Source organism: Mastomys coucha, unplaced genomic scaffold, assembly GCF_008632895.1.
Source record: "Mastomys coucha isolate ucsf_1 unplaced genomic scaffold, UCSF_Mcou_1 pScaffold22, whole genome shotgun sequence".
NCBI lineage: Eukaryota > Metazoa > Chordata > Mammalia > Rodentia > Muridae > Mastomys > Mastomys coucha.
Window position 1 is genome coordinate 171907758 of NW_022196905.1, and position 7991 is coordinate 171915748.

At 41.7% G+C, this 7991-nt stretch overlaps 1 long non-coding RNA gene across 6 annotated transcripts in view; it reads right to left on the minus strand.

Moving 5' to 3' along the window:
• Positions 1-7991, minus strand: part of LOC116069107 — a 160257-nt gene that overhangs the window by 110388 nt on the left and 41878 nt on the right. For 2 of the 6 annotated variants that reach the window (XR_004109846.1, XR_004109850.1), the window contains exon 7: positions 2404-2528. The exons of the other annotated variants lie outside the window; for them this stretch is intronic. This is a non-coding gene — a long non-coding RNA (uncharacterized LOC116069107). Of the gene's footprint in view, positions 1-2403; positions 2529-7991 lie in introns of those variants that run through there. 6 annotated transcript variants of the gene reach the window in all.

The following is a 7991-nucleotide window of genomic DNA, read 5'->3' on the forward strand; positions in this document are numbered from 1 at the left end:
TTAGTAAGCACACCCCAGATGACAGAGTTGGGGTGGGTTTGTTTGGTTTTTTTTTGTTTTTTTTTTTTTTTGGCACTACAGATACAAGAATACGGCTATAAGACACATGAGATCCCTGCCATCTCAAAACTGACATTTTTGGAGATCCAGGCAATGAGTGACGAGTAATAACCAAGTACCACACACATACTAGCTTGTGTAGAGTAACATAGAAATGAGCTGACTATGGAGATAGTGGGACAGCAAGGAAAAAGTCAAGAAGATAAGAGAGTATTAAGTTCTTTGGCCAGATAAATTACATTTACTGATCAGGAAAAAATAGCCATACTCCCATCCGAGGAGACTTTGCAAGCAGATTCAACGCAAAGCCTTTGACGGGTTTTCAGTCTAGCATAACATGATCTGGTGTTCATCTTTAAAAAGAGCTTGCTAGTGTCTCTGGAAAGAGTAAATTGTAAGAGGCTAACACTATTGGGAGATGGTGGAACCTTGAGGGACTGAGCCTTGGGGCAAGGCATCCATATCACTGGAGGTGTATGAAGGAGATAGTGACACCACACTCCTTTCTCTCAAGTAGAAGTCCTTTGCTACACATGCCTGCCTTGATGAGTGTACCAGGAATAGCTCAAGAAACAGGCCCATCGATGGTGAATAGAATCATCTAAGACTGGAGAAAAGAAAGCTTTCCTTTATATAAGTTGATTGTCTCAGGCATGCTCTCACAATGATGAAACTCTAACACAGATATATGTTTAAAACTTCTTTATCTCTAAAATTAATAGATCTGTTAACAAATGGATGTTTTCTGTGCAGTCTCTTGGCTTCGCTCAACATGCTTGAAGCAGCCCATTGCCCACACTCAGTATGTTTTCCAAACATCCACAGGGGATACTTAGTCTGCCAACTGTATTAGGAATTGAACTGAAGTCATTTGCTAAACTCTCTGTTGACGATATCAGAGTTAAGTTGAGGGCATGTAAGCACAAGTACTATGTTTATAAACAGCACCCTCCAATATGAGATTTTTTTAAGAAAAGCATCATGTCCTGTGAATGTTAGAATATGAATATTCAGACAATGTTAGCCAGAAAGGTATTCTGACAGATAGACTTCCCAGCTCTTCCTCGAAGAGGGGACAGAATTGCCAGAAAAAAAGTCAGCTATTAATCTGGGGCTTGGTAGTCCATGATTTAAAGTAAAGCCAGTATTCTACTTTGTAATTCTTATACAAAAATATTAAACTTCACACACACACACACACACACACACACACACAAACAGAATCCAAAAATGTGAGTTTAAATAGTGTTCTAGGACAGAAGGCAAGAGGCAGGTTAGCCAAATGGCATCCATAAGAGAGGGGGATGCCTAATGAGAAATCTCACTAGTACTGGTCTGCAGATGGTCATAAGATTTCTTGCATTTCTGGAATACATAGTGACACTTGAGCCATGGCTGTTTCGTGCATAGAGAAGATAGACCAGGCTCATTAAGGAAGCCACGTCTGTCCCTGTCACATACTTCTTGACCCTTGTCTCTATTATTCTTCCTAGCCATTGCCTCCTGTTTCTGCCACCTTTTTCCTGTCTCTTTTTCCTGCCACCTTCTTCCTGTCTTCTGACATTGTCTTCCTGACTCTTGTCTGTTCCTCTCTCTTCTCAGGTCTTCTCTTTCCCTGGTTTTCTGTCCCCTTTCCTCCCCTGATACCCCTCTTCCCTCCTTTCTGTCTCCCCTACTTTTGTAACCAAATTTACTTTCTCAAATACTGTTCATTCGTCCTTCCGAACTGGGGGTTTGAGAGGAGAACAAAAACAAGCCCTCAGTGTCAGACTCTTCCCTATGTCTTACAGCACAGTCATTTTAGAGCTTCTTGTTCACTTCTAAGTAATTTCTTGCCCATATACCATGTGTTGGCCCTTTACAAAGGCCCTCATACCTGTCCCATCACATGCACATCAAAATACCTCATCAGCAAGTTCAAAAGCATCTCTTTCTTCATGACTTTTACACATGTGGGAAGAATATCCACATTAAATACCACACTATGTCTGTCACCCATTCCTGTCCCTACAGAGAATTAGTTATCCACCCTCAGTCTTAATTTAAACATTTCTATTAGCCATGCAACTTCCAAAATGAGGTTTATATGATATGCTTAATCCCCATGTTCTGGATTTGCTGCTGGGATTCAGAGAGAGGAGCTCTGGGCACTACAGAGCAATCATTAACTCCAATGCCAGAAGAAGGCTGACAACTCCAGTCTTGAGCAGCACTTCACAGTTAGCAAAACACATCCACTGAGCGTCACTTCAGCCTTAGTAACAACACCTCTGTGGAGGGCATGAGAGCCGTTCATTGCTGTGGATACTTTATACTTTACTGCCGTCTTACCTTGCAGGTAGCAGTATTTGCTTAACCCAGACTGGAGCCTCTGGCATGGACTGTCCTTTAAGCATTGCTAATGATGCAATTGATCTCCCACATTAGCTGACACATCACTCCTTAAAGTCAAAATTTCCAAGTGGAACCTTAAAATAGTCGAAAGGCAAAGCAACTTATATCAGGAGTTTTAATTCATTCCCAGCTTCCGTCTGTTCTATTGACAAATACACCACTTTAATCTCTCCCTACCAGGCCTCTCATGCTGTGGTCAAGAGGCCACTTTATTAGTCTTTCTTTTTTCTCATCCATTGGTTGTAAGAAAGGTTATGGGTACAAATACCTCACAGCCTGTATTAAAAGGACATACTGCCAGGGAAAAAAATTATATAGTCAGTCTTGCTAAATTAGTTTACCTAAAATTGTATGTGTGAGTGATTTTAATCAAAATCTAATTTCCCCTCTTTTTAGAGTAACTGAAATGAGATTTTTCTAATTTACTTTTCGCGGTTCAAGTCTCTCATAATTCTTCTATGGTCGTGACAGCGCCGAGAACGCGTCGGCTGCTACAAAGCATTAAAAAAAAATTAGATTTTCAAATTGATGTGCTAAATTAAAAATGTTTAATGTTTCTCATCAAAAGGCACGGGGTAGGCAGGGGCCTCTGGTACAGTTAAAGGCGTCGTATTTTTTTCATCTGTTTCTTTAATTCACAACCCAGGGCAGCTGTACTGTGGAAATTAACAAGCTCTAAGTAAAGGAATCCTTGTAAGCAGTGTCCTCTTGAGAAGCGTCTTTTTAATTTCCTTCCATCCCTTGACACGGTGACCTTAAGGATGTCATAATAAAAATGGATGCCGGTGCCTCAGGCTTGGGGTTTTGTTTATCTGCTTGCTGTTGTGCATGGATGTACAGTTTTCTTTCTCCTTCTGCCCCCAGTTGGAGTTCACCAGATGTTATTAGGGCTTGTGAACCTCTGAGTAATTTTAACACTCAAGCTTGACTAGCTAATTCCAATGATTTAGAAAATCATATTACTTCTGTAAATTGGCTCCAGTTGTTATATTAAAATCCAAGCTTCTCCCTTTACCAGGTGATTGCTGCCTAGCTCAGGGCAGGGCTGGGCATGTGCTGGGAGCCTCATACACAGACTTTACATGGAAGATGACTCAGCAGATAAAAGGGCTTTGAGTAAAAGACCTGTATCAACTTCCCTGACTGTGCAGTTCTCTTCATCAGTATGTGAGAGTTCAGGTTTGTGCCTTGTTGTGAAATTCAACCTTATTTTTGAGATAATGATGCATGGAGAATCCAACTCTCAGATACTACATTTCTTTTCCTTTTATAAAATTTGAGCACAAAGCCCAATTAGGGACAAAGCAGGTAACCGCCTAGACCACGCCCATTTACACTACTTCCTGTGAGAAATGTAAAGAGACAGCAGGTTCATAGAGAGGAACTAGGAAAACAGTGTCCTTCCTATAAGCTTATTCCGGAGAGAGACCATCAAGTGTGAGTAGCCATGACCAGACTTTGAAGAGGAACAACATCAGAATGGATCGTATCACACCAGAGGCAGCATAGGAGGGTCTTGAAGGGTGAGAGTGCTGCTCAAATCCTAGAACACTAGGAGAGTTGGGACAGTGTGTTATAGACAGTGCAACGGGACCCCTAAAGGGAGAGACAGACCTTTCTGTTCCAGAAAGCAGAGAGGCTTTCTGATTCTCACAGGTTCGAAGAGGTCGAAAGGGAACCTCCATCCCACTGTGATCTAGGCTGGCACAGCCTACATGCTAAAAATAAGGCCCTGATGAAAACCATCTATAATTCATGGTTGTCCTTTGACTAGGTACTAGTTTTCCTCACAGCTACTAGTGGGAGGGAGAGAGCTGTGCAACATCCTATCAACAGACAGAGAGGGGAGCTACAGGGGAGCATGGCCTGTCATCTGAGAGACAAGAAGGGCAGCTAAATGGTCTATAATCTAACTACTCTCACGTGATTCTGATTGAGACAACCCAAGCAGCACATACCCTGGCATCTACCCAAGAGCATGCCCCAGCCACCCAGTCCACCTGCACAGGTGTCCACTACGGAATAACTTTGGCTGTCATTCTTGATCGAGAGAAATCAACACAGAGAAACAACAAAAGTCAGGGTCCCTTCAGCTTTCAACTTATTATTTTCTCCCTAAAGCTATAGATATTTTTAAACAGCCCATTGGTTTTCTTCCCTTTTTTTTCCTCCCACTCCTACTTCTTTCATTAAATGTTATCAGTTTGCTATTCTTCTTTATCCTGGCTCAATTCTCTATTCAATAAGGAGTTACTGACTTAATGAAGAATTCGGAGGCTTTGATGGAAACCCTGGTTGTCCGAGCTATCAATTATTTCCTAAGCTGCAACTCTTTCCCCTGCAGGGACTGGCATTTCCTGAGAACAACGGTGAAGCCTTGATGTTAGAATGTCTGGGAGAATAAGACAGGAATGGTCTAGGGTTCTTCTAGGCAACAGGAGAAGTATATCCTGAAATGCAAATGGCAGGGACGGGGGGGGGGGGGGGGGGGGGGGGGGGATGCCCCATCACCCACAGTGTCCAAGGGATTCAACGCCAAAAGATCTCTTTACCTTTCAACATGAGCTTGTCCTCAAGCCACAGTAGGATAAAGACCTAAAGCTTGTCTAAATGTGAAGATGAAGCCTGCGGGGACTTTGAGATCTGCCTTAGTAATTGATGTTTATTGCAGGGACCTCAGGATTCAGTTCAGTAACTGGTGCTTAAGTAAGAAACAAGAACATTCAGGGAAATCTTATACTATCTGTTCATTGTTGTTTAAAAAAAAATCGTAAATATTGTTTACCTTGGACTTTAAGCCATAAGCAAATGTGTGGGACTTTACCTGGCACTAACAAATTTCCCAGAGCCATTAGAGTTTCCCAAAGACACACAATAAATGGATGTAGAGATTTCTCTTAGGAATTGACTCACAGGAAGACCATGAACAAGATGGAGAGCCAAGAAAATGAGTGTTATAGTTCAATCTGGGGCACAAAGGGTTAAAAATGAAGATCATTGTATTTAAGGGCATTTGAAGCTACACAGCCCTTTTAAAAATGCTGTGTCTTGCCAGCATCTTTCTAACCTAAAGAGGTCCTCTGTGAGTTAGATTATGTCAGCCACACTGCTGAGGGTAGATCTGTCATATTCTAGCAACTTACTCAAATACGCATTCCTTTTACAAACACCTTCTCCCTAACCCCCACACGATATTTTATTAGATATCTGGACATTCCTTGACCCAGTCAAGTTGACACACAAAACTAGCCATCACATAGGGCCCCATGGCAATGGAGGTATTCATGAAGCTATCTGAAGGAATAAATTATATTTAAGCACTTTAGAAACACACATTGATGTATGAACAATAAAAGTTAATTACATATCATTCTGATACATTCATACAAAGATCTATATTTGGCAAAACATCCTGGTAACATTTTGTTAGCCTAGCATATTTACTATGCCCATTTGAAAGTAATAAAAAATGGCATTTCTGAAAAAGTATACCATAATTCAATCTATTCACTACCCCATTCTCTGAGCACAAACCAGGGAGATCTCACATAAATCCCGAGGAAATGTTCTGCCTCATAAAGAGCTACTGACTGTTAGGTCACATGGGTGGGCAAAGAATGAGTTCTACACAAAGATGCAATGAAAGCCACAAAGAACCAGGAGCCAGCATCACCAGACTGCAGGAAATGTGCACTCAAATTCTGACATCACCAAGTCCAACCACCCTTCTGAAAATGATGCAATACCTTGGGGGAAATTAACACTGTGACCCAAAGCCAGACAGAAAGGCAGAGAGCAGAAACTTGGACCTGCATGCTTTCTGCCGCCCAAGCTGTTTACAGTCGGATCACTGCACTTTGTGCTACCTTTTAAATACTTTTAACTTCTTTTGTATACATCTGTATGTGTGTATGACGCACAGTAGTATATTTTGGTACATGTATTTATTAGGTAGAGATCAAATCAGGGTAATTAGCAGCCATCATCTTAACCTTTATTATTTCTCTATGGGGAGTACATTGAAAACCCTCTTTTTTAAGTATCTTCACCCAGCTTTCAGATAGAGCACTAAAGGAGTCTACTCATTGACCAATTTTCCCATCTATCCTTCCCCGCCTTCCTGACTCTTTCTAGACTATGATTGCCATTATCCATTCTCAACTACTGTGAGATCAGTCTTTTCATATTCCACACAGAAGGGAGATTAGTTTGTGTTTGCCTTTCTGTCTCTGGCTTATTTTGCTTAGCATAACATCTTTGGGTATTTTCACATTGCCAATGACAGGATTCCATGCTTTTTCTTGCTGAATAGTATTCCATTGTATACATGCACCTATCTTCTTTATCCATTCACCTGTTGATGGACATTTTGTTTGCTTCCACATCCTAACTGTCCTGAATCGCGCAGCAATAAACATGGGTGTTCCGATGTCTGTTCAACATGTCAACTTTATGTCTGGTGTGATATTACTAGTATATGTTTTAGTATATCGAGTAACCACTATGCAGTTTTCCACAATCGTTGTAATCATCCACATCCCCACCACAAAGGTATCAGAGTTGCCCTTTCTTTACATCTTCTCCCATGCTACTGTACTTGAATCTGTGGCAAATAATTCTGGAATGACAGAGGAAGCTGCTGTGTGGAGCAAGGCCTCCCATGGCCTTCACTATTCTCGCCACACAATGATATTGTCTACTCCCTTCTGCTCTTCCATATAACAACTACACATGCCGTAATTTTCCTTTTCCAAAGTCTACCTTGTGTGTCTAGGCCCACTGCAGGCCTGTTTTGTACATGGGTCTAATCATACAGAGCAAACTTCCTTCCTTGCTTGAAAGTAACACGGAGAGAGAATGTATTTTCTTTCCCCTAACTTAGCTCCAAAGCAATCAGTTGACAAGTCCAGCACAGACCCCTGTGGTAAAGTGAACTACAAAGACTCTCTAGGTAGCAGGTGTTTCCCTTTTAATGACAGCTTAACTGGTGAAGTATATTTTGAGTAGAGCTCTGTCCTTTCTCCCCCACTGTTTGCATTTGGGCTAGAAGCCAGCACAAATGTGCCTTGGTGACATTTCAGGTCAGACAATTATATCAGGAACTTCCTATACCACAAATGGATAGTAGAAAGGCCCCTGCCTGCACTGTGACTGGATTCAACAAGAAAGCAAGAGGGAGATCTGGGGGAATGAGGCCCCTCAGGGCTGCGTGGTCTATGGTGAAGCTTCAAGGTGGTCAAAGAGAACAGCATCTGAACTTGTCTGAGGATATTGATCCACGGCTAAGTATGAGGTCAGAGGAAGAAAATTGCAGAGTAAGGCCATGGCATGAATAGAGAACACACAGAACTGTGGAATCATGTTTAAGACCGCCAGAACTTGTCTGTCACCCGTTCATTCAGAAGATCCAAGCCCTTCAGTTATTTAAGTGGCAAAGAAGCGGGTCAGCTGTGACAGTACCTGAATATTAACATCCCCAGCTCTCACGACAGTAAGTCTGATTGAGTAATTGAGTAGGAATGATACAAAAAAAAAAA